At 51.5% G+C, this 16,829-nt stretch overlaps 1 protein-coding gene across 1 annotated transcript in view; it reads left to right on the top strand.

The window, feature by feature from the left end:
• EPHB1 (EPH receptor B1) overlaps positions 1-8,247 on the top strand; it is an 85,996-nt gene extending 77,749 nt beyond the window's left edge. The window contains exon 17 of the mRNA XM_074912602.1: positions 7,888-8,247. The gene's annotated coding sequence lies outside the window, so the exon portion shown is untranslated. The remainder of the gene's footprint in view (positions 1-7,887) is intronic.
• Positions 8,248-16,829: the final 8,582 nt, after the last annotated feature.

The following is a 16,829-nucleotide window of genomic DNA, read 5'->3' as shown; positions in this document are numbered from 1 at the left end:
CACCCCTCAGCTTGTCCATGCTACCAAACACCCATGGACAAAGTGCTGCCACTCTGCCTGTGCTCACCTCTTTGCCCTTGCCTGTGCAAGTTCCTCCCCTTCTGACGGGGGAGGAACTTGCGCTGTGGTTGCCAGCATGAGAAGGAAACACGTCTGGGCCCCAGGACTGCTGCTGATGGAGCAGGGAGAGGCTTTTGGCTCTGAGCAGCGTAGTGTTTGCATAGTTTGCAAAGGGAATAGGAGGGTTCATCCTGACCTCTTAAAATTTGCCTTCCAAACCTTTGTCACACCCTGCTGATGGCTAACTCAGCCCAGCACCCTTCTTTTGGCCAGAAAGTGAGGGAAAAGGAGTTTTTCTGTGCTGTGAGTCGAGGGCTGCCCCCATGCTCCGTGGGCTGGGTGAGGATGCCGACAGCATCTTCCCCAGAGGTGATGCCATCCAGACCTATCTCAGCCCCAGAGAAGCTTTGTGCACCCTCCTAAGCTCACCTGAAGGAGACCAGCAGGAGGTCAGGGTGGCAAGTCCCCACGAGAGGTAACACATGGCCACAGTGGTGCCCGTTGGAGATACCAGAGGTGTTGGGCTTTCCATCCTGCTTCTCTTCCCCAGCCAGCCAACATCTGATGTCTCCTGGGCTGTGTCGTGGCGGGTGATTCCCATATCCCACCTCTTCTGACCAGCCTCGCCTCAAGGGTGGCACCTCTGCCTCGTGCTGGGTCAGCAGAGTGAGTCCACCAGTGGTGGCTCAGGGGCCTGGGGACATCCCCTCCGGGGTCACTCAGAAGCCCAGCAGCAGATTGATGGTGCTGAGAGCTGAGCAGGGAGACTGAAGGTGGTGCAAACAAATCCCTTCAGTGATGAGGCAAAGTTGGCTAAGGGGGTTGCTGTCAAGATGATACCTGAAGGAGGCCCACCATGGTGGTATTCATGTACAAGTAATATCCTGCTCTCCTGCCTTTCATTAAAAGGCTTTTCACCCGAAACAGAAGATTTCACCAAAAGCTGTCAGTTTTCTAATCTGATAATGGAAAACAAGGGAGAAAGTACAAAACAGGCATGCTTGATTTTTGCTTTTTATTGACAAAAATAACAAAAAATTCAGAATACTTCTGTCAGATGATTTTGTTTCTTCAGAGCTCTTTCTTTCAAGGAAAATAAGTTTTGCAAACTGCAAAGCCTTTCTGTCCAAGAGTGACAGCATTATCTGCCTGGCCATGACAGTAGGGTTGTGCATCTTTGGACTGGCCCTTCTTGCCCTTCACCAGATGCCAAGGAGAAGGCTCTTGCCAGGGTAGGAGGTGCAGGGCACCATCAAAGAGGTGCCTCCTAAGTCAAGGCTTGCTGCCAACGTTCATTTTTGTGCATCAACAGGAGACTCCTGGGTCTTTGGCCGTAGCAGTATGGCTGCACTGTCCAGGTCATTTTAGAGGTCTCCTCCATCGCTGATGTCATGGAGAAGTGGTCGAGATGCTCCGGCTTTGCCTTGTGTGGAGATGGAGCGGAAGCTGCAGGCAGTGGTGGGACCTGGAGCAGGAGGCTCTGCCTAACAGCTACTGCTGTGCTTTTGTGGACCAAGGAGTGATGCAGATTTGGGTCTGTTGGATGCTTTACCAGTGTGGAGACACTCTGCCAAATGCGGGGAAAGAACCAGTGAAAAAAAAAAAAGAAGAAAAATGAAACCACTAACTGTGGTCTAAAAATGGAAGCTCCCGTTTCAAATCTTCTTCTGATCCATGCTGTGGTTGGCATTGGAGTTCTTTCTTTGATCCCAGAGGGGAAGAGATGTCTCAAAAATTACTTCTTCCCTGCAAAGTTTTGGCTTACACAGAAATAAAAGGAAGAAAAAGGTGTTTCTGGTTGAAGTGAAACAACTACGCAGACCTTTCCTCCTGGCTGGGATTCATTCATCACACAGGGTCCCAGTGGGTTCATCTGCCACATGCTAGTGCTGGGAGGTGCCCTGTGCTGGTGGTTGCTGCTGGGGCGGATCCTGGCCCCCAGCCACCACTGGTAGCTAAAGCTCGGCTGCAGCGCCTTGCTCCTCTGGCTGCACCCTGCCTCCGTGCTGAGCAACGGTGCATGGATGTGGCTACTTGGGTCGCCTTCGAGTGAGCCCACCTCATGCTCGCCTCTGATCCCGACCTTTCAGGGAAATGCTTTGCAGTTGTCAGCTTCTTCTCTACATTTCTATGGCAACTGTAAAAACCTCAGCCCTTTTGTGTCTTTTTCAGGGGATTTTTTTTTTGTGTCTGTGTTGGCTTTGTCTGTTTTTACATGTAGCATTACATCAAAAAAGGGGCTTTTTGCTACAAAACCCTCCTCTGAGCTTGGCCCAAGGTCTCAGTGTGAGAATCTGTTGGCAAGATGGTCACGTCTGCACTGAGTGTTGCCAACTGGCTTCATGTTGCCCCCGCCCTTCCGTGTCCTCCAGTACCAGCCCTGCTGTGTTGCCCCCCTCATCCCCACCTCCCCAAATCCCCATTGGCAATTCAGCTGCATCATTTCCCCCTGGGCTTTGTCATGGTTTTTGTACAACCCCTTCCCTGGTGGGCAGCGCTGTGCGTGATGGAGGAGGCAGCAGCTTTCTCAATAGCAGTAATTAAAATGAGATGTCGTGCCACTGCAAGCAAAGGTGAACTCAATCACTTGCACATCCAAGGTGAGAGTGAGCTTTTGAACGCGGAAGAGGAGCATGTATTAATAGCATTATTGTGTGCCTCTTTCTAGAAAAAAAAAAGAATGTATTTTATGCCATTTAATGACCTTCAAATTAACAGTTCTTTGAAAGTACTTATGTATATTTAATTTTAAATGTTGCTGCGAGTCAGAGTGGGACTTGCGATGAAAACAGCAGGCAGCTGGTTTTTAAATAAGAGCAAGCTCAGACCATTATTTCTGAGCCTGTCAGCCTTTGGTGCTTGTAATGCTCGTTTCCCTAGGAGAAATCAGGGCTGTCATTCCCCTGTCCCCCTTCCCTTCTCCTCTGTCTCTGCCCCAGGAGCTCCCCATGCTCCACCCCGAGCCCTGTGGGATATCCTCTTCTGCTTTCCACTCCTCTGCAGGTCAATGGCATCTTCCCAACAAGCCAGTGTGGAGGATGCTGCTCCAGGGTGTTCAATTCAGAGGGAGGGAAGGGTTGTTTTTAGGTTGGTTTTCAGAAGTCTCGTCAATAAAGCTGGTTGCATCCCTGCCTTCCAGCTGAGGACATCCCTGTGGGAGCCAGGGGATCATCATGGCTGGCCCATGGCCTGGTATAAATCATTGAGCAGCACCTATGAAGGGTTTTTTTGCACCATCACCAATGCCATTGTTTTGTGATGGGGACAGACATGTTTGCGTTCATTAGGGTCTGAATTAAGGCTTTTGCCTCTGATCCATAAAAGCTGCCGATATATTTGAGCCACTTTATGTTCACTTGGAAATCGTTACTCTTAAACATTGAATTTGACTTAAGAAAAAAAGGATCAATGGGTTTCTAAGATGAGGAATGGATTTACAGACCCTGTGGCGCATTTTCAAGCTCTCAGACACTTACCGTAGCTCCAAGGCCACCCGTGCTCTTCAGACTGCAGATGGAAAGGCAGGTGGTTGGCTTCAAATCCAGCTCGTGCTCTCATCCAGGTGCTGCGTGACTCCTGCTCCTGTCACGTCCCCACTGTGCGAGGAGCCACAGGGGTTTATTTAACACCCGTGTCATCACTTGCTTTGGTGCCTCTTCTATGAAAGATCCTGCCAGGATGGATGCTGATTGAATCACAACTTGGGTGCCTTCCAGATTATTTTCAAAGATCCTGAAGGAGCCGTTCTTCAGCGGTTCCCAGTGAATCTCCTCTCAATTTTGGAAGAGCCAGAAACTTCTCAAGCAATGATGGAGGAGAGGCAAAGTTCACACCCATGGGACTTGTGTGGCAAGTTGTTTCACCCTGTCACTGTTTTCTCTGTTGCTCCTATTCTGGCTTATGTTTTCTACAGAATTGGTTTGGGTTGGATGGGTCCAACCGTCCTGCCACAGAGGAATGACTGTGCCTGTCCCAGCTGAGCTCATCCTCCTCCAAAACCTATCTCTGGGAGATGTGAGAGCTGCTGTCATGTTGCACTCTCCCATTTTTGATGCTCTTGGGCTTTGGTTCTGCATCTGTGTCCTGGGGGAGGTCTGCTGGCTTGTGTCCATCTATCGCTGGACCTGTATGGGTTGTGTTGCCATCCCAGGGGTTGACGTGGAAAATGGAGCAGACACGGCTGCTGCTCTGGTCAGGAGAGGGCCTCTTCTGCTTTTCATGGAGGGAGGAGATGTGAGATGGGAACCAGGCACATGCCGTTGGAGACTGTAAGCATCCATGGCATTAAATCTGGTCTCTTGGTTCACGTCAGAGAAGCAGATTAGTGCTGCAGAGGGGAATGCATCTGCCTGTGGTGACCATGGTGCCCTTCACCTGGGCCTTTCTGGGCTGTCAGAGCTGCTGGTGCTCTGGGGATGGTGTCCCAGGGCCATCTGCTTTGGTTGGCTGTCCTCCATGGAGCAGCATCGTGAGCATCTCTCCAGCCTGGACATAGCTGCCCACTCCCTCCCCCTCTGTGTCTGAGCATCTCTACTGCTTCTGCTCTCCTTCCTCTGGCCATCGGCGTGTAAAATGCCATGAAGGCCTTGGCTGTCCATCCCCTGCTGCATGGCTCTGCTGTGGCTGTTCAGAGGTATCACCGGGTCCCAGCAGACTCTTAACACATGACAGCAAGTGGAGGAGAAACCAGCTGCATTGCTAGGTGAGGTGACCGTGGACAGGATGGCCCTGCCAGTGACACAGTTGAGGATGGCATTGAGGTCTTCTGGCTCATCTCTGGAGGGAAGTGCTGGAGGATGTTAATCTGAACAAACCAGCTGCATGAATTTTAAGTGGATTAGCTGAACTCTGCTCGTTCCCAAAACAGACATGCCCTTTCGGGGTGGACGTGGAATTGGATTAGGCAAAAATCTAATTAAGGCTGTATTAATTCTAGATAAGTGTGGGGGAATTAATGCCTATCCACTTAAAAAAAAATTAATTGGAGTGAACTTTTCTTTGTGTCCCCAAGTAAACAAGGCTCGGCAGCTTTCCCTGTTTGCCAGCCTGGGCTGTGGCTTTCCCTTCTCTGCTCTCCCATCCCTGCATGTTGCCCAGGAGCTGACATTGTGGTGGGGATGAACCTGCTCGTCTCTTGATGATTATCCCCGAGGGTCTCATTAGGCAATTGAACCCTTGTGCGAAGGCAGGGGAGAGAGGGCAGGAAAATTACCGTCACTGTCAGTGCAATTACCAATGCTAATTAGCACCAAACAGGACTGACAGTGGGAGGTGCTGACCATGCCAAGTGTTGTCTAAGGAGCAGGGTGAGCCTTGTGTTGGAAATGTGGGCTGGAGCCTTGTGGGGGCTTCCACGGGCAAGGCGGCTGCAAAACATGCATGCACATCAGTTTGTTTAATTTTCCCCACCATGCTTTGGGTCAAATCTTTTCAGGTTCCCCAGCCTAAATATTTGGGGAGCAGTCCACAGCCAGAGGCAGCCAGCGGTCAGGGACTGAGGCTCTAGTCTTTTGCCTAGGGTTAGTGCCTGGGGGCAGTGCTGTGTCCTTGCCCCAGCGATGCCTGGATGGGGACGGGGCTCTGGAAACTTCTGCCCCGTTGCGCCCAGGGAATGGTGATGAGGGGCGACTGCCCTTTGCAAAAGGGTTGGATGAGGGCAGCAGTCGGGCTGGTGCCTGAGTAGGGCGCACAGGAGTGGTTAGTGACAGGGCCATGGCTTTGGGGTGCTCCTAGAACTTGGGGCAGCTCCACACATGCCTCCACCCCTTCCCCACTCCCACCTGCTGCTCCCCTTTTCCACGGCAGCACCTGGGAATAGCAGCTGGGTGTGCGGTGCTGTCCATGCTTTGATCGCTTTGGGTATTTGCAATTCTGCCCAATTCTGCCTGGGCTGCCCCATTCCCATGAGCGCAGAACGGGAGATCGCCCCGGGACTGTCCTGCTGCCCACATCTCAACCATGCCCTTTGCTCCCCTGTGGCCACGCTGATGCTGACGGTGCCTTCCCTTTACGAGATGCCTTCTCATCTCACAAGCGTGGCCTTTTAACTGTGTTTGTGTCACACCAACACTTAGAGGCTGAGATCAAAGCCCTCCGTGCTGCACAGCTTTGCAGGGGCCCCCACGCCAGAGCGTGGGGAGGAGGATGTGTGACAGGGAGGTGATTCGGTGGCTGTGTACCTGGGGGATGCTCAACCATGCTGCCACCTTCCTGGCCTCCCCCAGCTGCTCATGACCTGCCCCTCGGGTCCTTTGGGATCCATCCTTTGGTGTCGGCCTCAATTACCCGTAGCTGCCCCTGGATCATTTTTGCCAGGGCAAAGGGAAGGGCTGCTGCCATGACAGAGCTGAGCTGGCAGCTGCTCTGCAGGGGAATATAACCCCCCCAAACCCTTCCCCGGCGCCACTGCTGCCGCGCGAGTTGGGTGGCTGCAGCTAAGTGAGCTGGGAGAGGCTGTGGAGGGAAGGTGGTGGCGGAGCTGGGAGCAGCACCCGGGGCCAGAGCCATTGCTCGGCTTCAGCTTTAATGTGGCCGAATCTAGAGCTGATACAAATCGCTGTCACCCCACTGACTTGGGTGCAACCACCCTGATTTACCCCAGTCCCTGGGGTCCCGCCTGGCCGAGCAGAGTGTTCAGCACAGTCTGCCATGCCCTGTGTCTGCTGCCTCTTGTAAAACATTATTAGTATTCGTGTTGTCTCTTTTTTCCAGCCATTTAGGTGTTCTGCTCTCATTAGTATTAAAAGGAACTGTGAGACCAAATCTTCAAGCACAGCACCAAAAATGGACCCCGGTGCTTGAAAGATACACAGAGATATCTTTCCCCTCAGCTGAAGCTCTTTTTTTTTAAAGATAATCTCAATTTCTCTTACCCTTTCTCCCATGCCCCTTTTTCTGCCAAACACTAAATTACTAAATAAAAGTTTCATTACCACCTGGGTTTGCTAAAAAAATTATTTTTGTTCAGGAGAATAATAGATTTTAATAGGAGTGAAATGTCAGACACAGCTGGAGTTGGTTTTTGAAAGCATCGGTATGTTCGGAGAGGCACAGAGACACCCGGCAATAATTATGCCAGCGAGCCCCAGTTATCGGTGGCCCAGCAAAGGGACGCAGCGGTCAATTGCTTTGTTATTTAATGTGGCGCCTTTATGTTTCCAAGATGCAATTGTATATTAAAAGCATCTTTGCCTCTCTGAAGCAACTAAATAATGGGATTTTGCTGTTGCGCGGCACTTCTTGGTTGCAAGGTGAGAAGGAGGTGCTCCTAGGGCTGCTCTTCTGGTTCAGAGACCTTCTGGCTTCCCCCCGACAGTGGAGAAAAATGGGTATTGTGACATTGGAAAAAGCAATTTCATGGTGCTTAGTGGTTTGCTCCTGCTTTAGGCCCGGGGGGTGCTCATATTGCAGTGGGAGGGGGAAGGAAGAAAAGCATCTTCAGTGCTGGGGGACACGGTAACCCTCCCGCCCCCAAAATCAAGTCTCAGCCTCCACTCTCTGAAGCATCTCGGCTTCACAAAGAAATGCGTCTCTTCCATTCCTTTTTTTCCCCCAAGGAAAAATTGAGAGCTTTCACTGAAATTGCCGTTTTTCTGACAGCATATTAATTAATCACTGCTTTTCTTCTTTTTTTTTTTTGAGAGAGAGGCTGTATCTGCTGTATGATGTCTTCGGGTTTCACTGGGCGCAGTCCCCACCAGCAGTGGGGCGGGGGGCTGCAGTGGGGCTTGGCGTCGCAGCCTGTGTTTTCAGGGAGGTGCTGCATCACCAAGTGTGGGGCGTGCTTATTCTCATCCTCTTCTCATTTCCCTCCCTCTCGCCTTGCAGAGGCGTTGAGTCCAGTATTGTGGCCGGGCAGCAGCGCCAGAGAGGGATTGACACCGGTCGCCAGGGACCGCTCCCCCCTGCCACCCACGAGATGATGATCCAGGAGGTCTCCGCAGCGCCCTGGGAGCCCTGTCCCCCCCCCGAGCCGCGGCGTGCCCTGTGCCAGCCGGCCGTACCCTGTCCTGTACATAACCAGTGAGATGTCTGTAAAAGATTTCACCCCTTGTAATTTTTTTTGCCCTCCTCCCCACCCCCACCCCCCTTCCCCAATTTGTTGATTGTGTTGAAATTGTCGGAGTTTGTAACAGTAACTTTCAGAGAATACTGTACTAAAGAGAAAATTGCACTCAATAAAAATGATGAAACAAGCCTGATCCCTCTCCTTCCCCTTCCCAGGGGCAGCCTTTCTGCCGTTGGTTTCTCTTCAGCACGGAGCTGGGTGAATATTTGCCATGAATATTCATTTGGGGAACTGGCAGCGCTCCATCGCTCCTTGACTTACCTCGAATTTTGATGTCTATCAGATTTGGCTCCCCGGTTTGTAAATGAAGTGACTTTATTCTCAGTGATCCCTATCGGAGGCTGTTTGCTGCAAAAAAAGCCAGGAGAAGGAATTTTCTTGGCACGAGTTTTTCTGCAAAGTACGTTTCAAAGGCCTCATGTGCAATCGCTCGGGGAAGCCGTGCTGGAAGTGCTGACTGGGGTGAAAGTGCCGTCCATACTGGGGGTGCACGGCGGCTCCTCGCTTCCCAAGTCTTGCTGGAGCCAGGCCATTAAAAGGCTGATGCTCAGTTTGAACCTCCTTGCCTTAAGGATTACTGTAAATGATTGCAGGGAAATGGATTCTTCCTTTGCGTCAGCTACACTCCAGCATTTTATCCAGCTGGGACCACACACTCCATCCAGGTGATGCCACCTGAGGGTGGTTGATCCTGCTGGCATGGGGTGACCACACGGAATGTCCTCCAGCTGGTGATAAGGGCTAAAACAGGAAAGTTTTGTAAATGGTTAAGTTTAAAAATCAGCAGCCTCCACCCAGGTATTTGGGGTTCAGAAAGAGGAGCTGCTGCTGGGAGAGCTTTCGTAGGTGGGGGGTATGGGCTTCCCATGCCTCGTGGTTTTGGGGTGATCTTACATGGCAGGAGGCATCCGCTGTTCCAGCTGTAGGTGGGGCTGGCACGGCCCTGAGGTCTCTGCTGCCCTGTAATTCTCACATCAGTGGTATTGCTGATGTGAGGCTTTCTCACAGCTGCTATCAAGAGATCTTTCTGAGTTCTAGCTGTGTCTCCGGGGTCATTAAGAGTTGGGGTTTCTTTGCTGTAGGGTTCTTTGAGCAAGTAAGTTCAACATGTTCATGGTGACATCTCCACTTCCCCGCAGGCAGGACTGCTGCCCCAGACTCACATAATGCCCAGTGAGGTTTGCCTCGTATTTTGTACACAGGAAGAATGGCAAGTCCAGAGTAACTGTGGTTTTGGGTGTTTTGGTTGGTTTTTTTTTTCACCAAGCCCATCCTGACAAATGAAACCAGAGCACCCCTGCCATAAAATCCAGCCTCCTGGCAGGTCTTTGGACATGCAAGATACAAACGGGCAGCAGCTGATGGAGGGCAGAGCTGAAGTTGTTTGTGTGTCCTTAATTGAGTAAATAACTTGATTTAATGGGCTACCAGTGTGGTTTAAATGAACATTCATGTTTCTTGAATCCTTTGGGATCTGTGGCCCAGGGAGGGTATATCCCTTACACAGGTCACTTCGAGGTTTTTCTGTTAAGTAACCAAAAGACATTTACAGCCAGTACTTAATGTTCCCAAAGTAGCTTGCCTGGGAATAGCCTTTTAATAGTGCCTGGAGGAGCCCTGCAGACAGTTTGGTGGCCAAGCAGGGCTCTGATGGGCAGCAGGGACACTGGGCAAGCACTGGGGGATCACTAGCCCAGCCCCAGCTGCTGTGCAGAGCCCAGCTGGAGCAGAGCTCGGGGCTGGCCCCTACTCTCACGGGGCAGTTGCCTGTCCCGGGGCAGTCCCCGACAGAACCTCGCCTTGCTGACACGGGTTTATACGGCTGCAGGTTCTGGCCTCTGTGGTTTTTTTTCCCTACGGGGTAACCAGTCACTGGTTTTGCCTGCATCCCAACTTGAACGACATGTCATTTACCAAGGCCACACAGAGTCCAAAAAACTTTTCCTGAGCTTTGAATATAGATACAGGCAGCTGTCACAGTCAGAACAGAGACTAACTCTCAAAATGAAAAATATTTCCTTCATGGTTCTCAGGTCTGAAAAATGGAAGCAGCATGTTGGCTCCAATTACTCCGCAGCAGCTCCCAGAAATGTCAATATACCTGATACTCTGGCACACCAGTTTGATGCCAGCCCAACTCAGTCACCACCAAGTAGAGTAACTGGATTTACCCCACCACAAGCAGAAAATTAAGCCGGGACTGCTCTCAACATGGGGCGGGGAGGAGTGCTGCCGGGCCAGCTCCCCAGGAGGCACGATGCTCCATGGGGTGCAGTGGGGGGCTTCCCCCAGGGGGCTCACCCATGGGGTCTGGTGGGAGACACTGGCTCTTTCTTTATTGCTGAGGGGCAAGATGCTCGCTGCAAACAAGGTGTGGGACACAGCTCTGGCTGGAGGAAAGCCCCAGCCCGGGGAAGAGAGGAACCAGGGAGGTACCGGCCGCACAATGAGACGTGGCAGTGAAGGAAGGGGAGGTCGGAGACACACACATCCCCAGTCCTGTCCCACCTCCCCTCCCTCCTGCACTTGGCAGTGAAAGACAAATAAAAGACAAGCCCAAGAGGACTATAGGCTAAATTGTAATTGGAGCAATATGGTCCGATTATAAAGTTATGTGCCAGCCCGCTTAAATGGCAGCATCTGCTGGAATTATTGGAGATGCCTCATTGCCTATTAAAAGTGCTGGGTTTTTCCTGGAGGACAAGCCAGGCAGGCTGCAGCGGTGCTGGAGAGCCTGTGCTGGAGCCAGGAGGGCTCAGACGGAGCAAGGCAGAGGCTGTTGCTGTGTTGAAATCTCCTCCACGCCCTGTGGGAGAGGTTTTGGGGGATGCTCTCAAGAAAGCCACCTCCTGTCCCCAGCCAAATTGCTTGTTTATATTTATCAGGTCACACCTCATACACCCCCTAAGCAACATGCACATGCATGCACCGACATGTGTGTGTGCACAGAGGCACAGCTTGTGTCCTCCCTGCACCCCAAGGTGCTCAGGATGGGGCAGGATTTACATCCTCTCAATTGCTTTTAGCTGGTTTCCGGTTGCCACCTTGATTAAACCTGCTGGGCCACCCCCTTGCTGCCCCCAGAGTCACCACCAGCACTGGGAATCGAAACCCCCGGCCCTATTTCAGAGCCGGTTGGGCAACCCCTTGGTGCGATTGCTTCTGCTCACACTCTGGCATGAGGACCTCTCTGCATTTCTGGGACTGGCTTGCCCACAGCATCCTCTGTGCTGGCACCCTTGGGCATGATGAGCAAGGGAATGAGCAAATCTGTAGCAACAGCTTCTACTTGTAACAACTCTCTGGAGAGGGAGAGGGAGGGAGTGGGAGAGGGAGAGGGAGAGGGAGAGGGAGAGGGGGAGGGGGCTTCCCTGCAGGACCAGCCCTTCGGCAGCACCTCTCGCACCCATCTGGTCCTGGAAGAGTGGGTGATGCTTTATGTTATGAGGTGCACCAGTGTGCTGGAGGTAACCTGCATGGGAAATTGTCTCTGCTGTCACCCCAGCCTTGGGGACTGTCCCTGCTGCTTGGGGACCTGCTGGGGATGCTGGTGCCTCCTTGCTAGCCCCACTCCACCCAGCCTGATGGCAAAGCAGCACTGAGGGTGGTGTTGGGGAGGGGGTCAGCTTCAGCTCAGCTCACGCAGGAGCAGCACCAACAAGCCCTTATTTCTGGTTATGCACAAGCAGGAGGGCTAAAGGAAGGGGCCCAGGAGGTCAGCAAGGGGCCTGTTGTGCTGCTGCACCCTGCCTAACACAGGCTGCTGCCCACTCCCCAGCCAGCTGGCACCTAAGGACCACAAAAAGCATGAAGCTGGGCTCCCCAAAACCCTGAAATAGCTGTGCTGCCTGGCTCAAGACCCCTGCCATCCCAGCGCTATGAGGTGGTCATTCATACCCCAGCCAAGAGGACATTTTGGCCTCCCTGGACCTCTGCTGTGCTCAGCACGCGGGGCTGGAGCTGCTCCCGAGCCTTTTATCTGCTGGCGCCAAGGCAGCCCATGCATTATTTACCGTGCGCCTTCCCAGCACAGTGCTGCACACCAAATTATTCATTTCCCTCATGGGCTTTTTCCATGGGTCTTAGTTTCTTAGTTCTTTATAAACACTAATGAATTTATTTCCTGATGCCCTTATGAGGCAGACGGGGTATTATGTCTTTTTTACACAGCGAGTTCGAGCACAGATTCGGGGACTTCAAAGCCACGCAGGCCCCCCAGGAGTGCTGGTTTGCCGTGGACCGGTCGTGTTTGGCACCCAATGTTTTCAGTGCACCCTGCAGTGGCTGTGAGCACCCAGCTGGGTCCAGGTGTCCCAGCAGGAGTGTGGATGATGCCCACCCTGGTGCTGACCCCGATGCTGGTGGTCAGTCCTCATCCTTCATCCCAGCAGCACCTTTCTCCTGGGGGACCCTCCTTCCCTCCTGTACTTAGTATTTATTTGAATGCTTGGTTCTGCAACAGGGCTATGATACTGCCTGTGGTGACTGCACCACGGGGAAGCCCATCTGCCTTAATGCTGCATTAGAGGGTGCATCTTTGCAGGTCTGTAATAACTCCTCAAATGCATGTCCAACTACAGGGTATTAACTCCTGGTTTCTGCTGGGAGGCAGCTGAGTCCGTTGCTAAAGCAGCTCACGTGTTGATCAGTGAGGGTCACCAGGCAGCGCATACACACAGTTTCTTAAAACACCTCAGCAGCTTCATCCACCACTGTGGGATTTTTTTTCCTCAGGACAAATCAGGGAGAAACCCGATGGGTTGTTTTGGACCTGCTGTCCCCAACAAAGGCATGAAGCTCAGGACCATCTGTAGCTGCAGCTGCAGCCCCTGGATCGCCGGTGAGCATGGCAGGAGCCACCCAGGGTGCAGGAGCATCCCGTCCTTGCTTGGTCCCTGTTCCAGTTTGCTGCTGCAGGCATTCCTTGATAAGCTTTCCTCCTCTCGGCTTTCTGGATTGCATCAGGGGCCATTACTTACGACTCTACTGGACCTCTTTCCTGGCTCCTGGAGGCCCCAGGCTTCTCATTTTCCCCAGCTGTCCATGTTCCCCTGCTCTTGACATGGTTTCTCACTGCGCTGAGTCAGCATCTTTTTGCTGTGCTCAGTCCTTGTTTGCTTCCTTGTGCATTTCCCTCTGCTCGTCTTGCTGCTGGACCCCTTTCTGTTAAGATTTTCCCTCCTCTGAAGTCCCAACTGACTTGACAAGGGGTGTGGAGAGAAGCAGTGTGTACTGGGGCAGGAGATGTCAGGTCGGCACCTTTTTTACCTTGGGGAGGATTTATTAACTGAGGTGTGGTGTGCGCAATAGCCTGGAACCAGCTTGGGGCTGGGAGCACCGTATCCTGCTCACGCAGCGTTGAGCTGTGCTAATAAGCCGAAGTGACAGGCAAGGTCACTAAACTAATTAGTGCTGTTGGGCTGTGCTGGAGGGTCGCAGCCTGTGGGGTGCTGGGTGGTGCTGAGGAGGACCTGGGGTCTCTATGGGGTGCAGACGGATCCAGGGATCAGCAGCCGAGACCCTTCTCTGCTGGAACAGGTCGGTGATGCTGTGTCCCCTGAACCAGAGGAAGCCTGCTGAGGAGCAGCAAACACTCGTTTCCATCCATGGTCTCATCGGGAACATGAATGCACCTCTGCACCTATGTGTAGGTGTCTGTGTTACCACCACCCACAGGGACAGAGTCAGCTTCTCTGCAGGAGCCTCCTGTGCAGGGTGGGTGACTTACCCCTCTTCCCCACATGCCTGGGGTGTGAGCCTGCCCAAGGAGGTGGCAGCTGGATCCCACACTGCCATTACTGAGTGTTTTAGTAGAGCCTGTAGCGACAGGACAAGGGTAATGGTTTTAAACCAAAAGAAGGTAGATTGAGACTAGATGCAAGGAAGAATTTTTTGACAATGAGGGTGGTGAAGCACTGGCACAGGCTGCCCGGAGAGGTTGTAGATGCCCCATCCCTGGAAACATTCAAGGTCAGGCTGGATGGGACTTTGAGCAACCTGATCTAGTGGAAGGGGTCCCTGCCCATGGCACCGGGGTTGGGACTACATGACCTTTAAAGGTCCCTTCCAACACATTCTATGATTCTATATTGAGCTTTCAGTGTGCCAAACAAAAGCAGATGCCTCCAGCAGCGCGTGGAGGAGAACTGGCTGTGTGTGTGCCCACTGACATGATGGATGGGGAACAAACCTTGTACTGTTCAGGGAAAGAGTCTGAGCATCCTCCCCTCCATCCCCCCACCTCCCCATAAAATGCAAACAAGCATCCTTCTCCTTTCTGAAGCTGGACCTGCTAGTGCCTGGGCCCTGGCAGAGCTCAGGGCCAGCCCATGGCTGTGCTGTCTCGGTGCCATGCCGTGCACAGCGGTTATGCCAGCAGCGTGCCCGTGATGCATTGTAGCTCCAGTGCCCACCCTCTCTCTCTCAGCAAAGCTGCTTGCGAGACGCTGCTCTCATTAGAGCAGATATGGATAGCCATGACAAGCAGCAATTATTGCACTGACAAAATAAAAGTTTTGAGTTGTTTTGCAAATATTTTTGAAGACCTGATATAGCAGCAGAAGTAGGCGTAATTACACATAAAAATGTATCTCCTTTATAGTCTTTTAATTATCTACTCAGGTGAACCATAATTTGAGGGGAAAAGCTTTAAATCTGCTCATTTCTAATAATAAAAAATGAGGTAGGAGAGCATTATTTTAATTTAATTAAGAGAAGATACACCTGGATGAATGGGCTAGAGAGCAAGGGTCTGTGCTGTGCTCCAGAGACCTCGGGCTTTGCTCTTTTCTCTATCACCACCTGTGTCCTTTCTCCTCTCTGGGCAGTATGTTAACGTCATGGTAGTAATATGTTTCTATTCACATGTGATGCCAATACTATTATGTGCCAATAAGAACTAGTCTTGTCATCAGCCTTCCCGAGCCCAGCCTTGCCAGAACTGTTGCTGACAAGCCTGGGACCCCTGGGGGATCACCCCAAGAGTTATCTGCTCTTGTAGACCACTCTCCAGCCCCATGTCAGCAGAGCCTCTGGAGACCAACGTGGGATTAAGAGTTGTACTGGGGGAAGGGGATGGGAAAAGGTGAGCCAGCTCACAGGGCAGTTTCTGCCAGGGGTGGAAATCTTGTAGGAACACCTGGGATCAGATGGGTTGGGAAGCTGAGAGTTACCACTACTGATGTTCAACCTACCTGACAGATGGTCTCTGTTACTCTCTCTTCTTTCTTCCCACTATGTTTATTTTACTCACCACGTTCATCTTGTCTTTCAAACTGAGATGCCCTTGGGTAGCTGACAAGCTGGGCACCCCCTAGGATTTGGGACTCCTTGCTGGGGACCAAGGTGCTCACAGCAGTGGTGGAAACTACGTTGCTCCAAGCTGAGTCCTGCATTAAATCTAGTTCCAGGGCTCTAGTTTCTGCCAGGCATAGGCTTACCTGAAACACTAGACTACTAATTGTTTCCTTCCCCCTCTGCCACTTCAATTTCTGAGCTGCTGTCAGGTGAGGCACCTTTTAAAATAAGTTATTTCTACCCAGTCTGTTGTAAGGCACAGCTTTCCAAGAGAAGAATGAGTGCTGAACTTTATTTTTCTTATAACGGCTCCTCAGAGCCCCAGATAAGATCAAAACCTGGCTCTTTTGGGCTGCGTGCTTCACAAGTGTGGTACGTGTCCTGCAGAGCCTGCAAGCAGAATAGATGATCCATCTTCTGGGGAGGAAAGCTAAGGCACAAGGGCAGAAGGTGACTTTCCCTGGAGTCTGAACATAGTGCATCCCAGGGATGCTGCAGGTGCTCGTGTAAGACACGCAGCTCCCTGCTTTCGCATCTCCTGGGGACCCAACTAACAAACAGGGAAAGCCAGGCTGTTTTTAGCAGAGCACATGCTTTCCCAGAAAGACAGAAGGCCTTGCTGCCTGTCTGTGCCACTCCCGTTATCGTGAATGTCAAGCACTTTACAAACAGAGGTATTAAATGTCAGATCCTGTCCCTTACAAGCCCTGCTTGTAATGCGAATGCTCAGACATGCTCTGTGGTCATCTTATTCCCATTTCCTTCCTGCTCAGGGTGGCCTGGCAGTGGTCTGGTTTGTGCCCTTAGGGAGGTAACAAGGTTTCCCATTCCCATATTATTGTTTTCTCCTCGGTGTACACCCAGGTACTGTACTAGTCCCTTTCCCACACCTGGCAGTGAGAATAGCCACCATGGCTGCCAGCTTTCTGATCGCTTGTCCTTGTAAAGGCTTTCCCCTAGGAACAAAGAACGTGCCAGCTCCAAGTGTATGGGTGACATAAAATGCTAAACTATATTCCATTTGGTGCCTTTGAGATGGGTTTTCTCATTTGCACTGTGGCATTGACACAGTAAAATAATACATAAAATACACATAATAAATTAAAGCAAATACTGCATGCCAGTGCCCCAAAATTTGGAACTTGCTGCATGCTCAGTGCAGGCTAACAAGATGCATTTTAATAATTACAAATGAACCTGTGGCCAAAAGAGCCTTTACTGAGCACACCTGTAATGAATGCTGATGCTGCCGTTCCCCACAGAATGCTGATAATCACATTTGCTAGTGCATTAGAGCTGATTTAGGGGTAAACAATAGCTTCCATCTGAATTTGTTTTACAACCTATTGACTGTAGCAGGTAGCTTTTTCTATTATTGGAATATTTGTAAATATTTTACCAGGCC

The sequence above is a fragment of the Athene noctua genome, chromosome 8 (genome assembly GCF_965140245.1).
Source record: "Athene noctua chromosome 8, bAthNoc1.hap1.1, whole genome shotgun sequence".
Lineage (NCBI taxonomy): Eukaryota > Metazoa > Chordata > Aves > Strigiformes > Strigidae > Athene > Athene noctua.
Note: the sequence above shows the minus strand (reverse complement) of the source record. Positions and strands in the feature narration are given on the sequence as shown.